The sequence below is a fragment of the Sinocyclocheilus grahami genome, unplaced genomic scaffold (genome assembly GCF_001515645.1).
Source record: "Sinocyclocheilus grahami isolate Dianchi unplaced genomic scaffold, SAMN03320097.WGS_v1.1 scaffold4610.1, whole genome shotgun sequence".
In the NCBI taxonomy this organism is placed as follows: domain Eukaryota; kingdom Metazoa; phylum Chordata; class Actinopteri; order Cypriniformes; family Cyprinidae; genus Sinocyclocheilus; species Sinocyclocheilus grahami.
Window position 1 is genome coordinate 10237 of NW_015509518.1, and position 227 is coordinate 10463.

The window sequence follows — 227 nt, forward strand, 5'->3', positions numbered from 1 at the left end:
TGCCTGTTTTAGGAAAAACAACAATTAATTTATGCCAAAGTTCAAACATCCAATCAAATTCTACATTACATTGTTGTATTAACCTGCAAAACTTTTTGAATGAAGTCCTGCTGCAAAGGCTGCAATTTCTATTTCTGTTTTCTATATTACTTTTTAAAATGCACTATATTCCAGTGATGGCACAGCTGAATTCTCAGCATCATTACTCCAGTCTTCAGTGTCACATG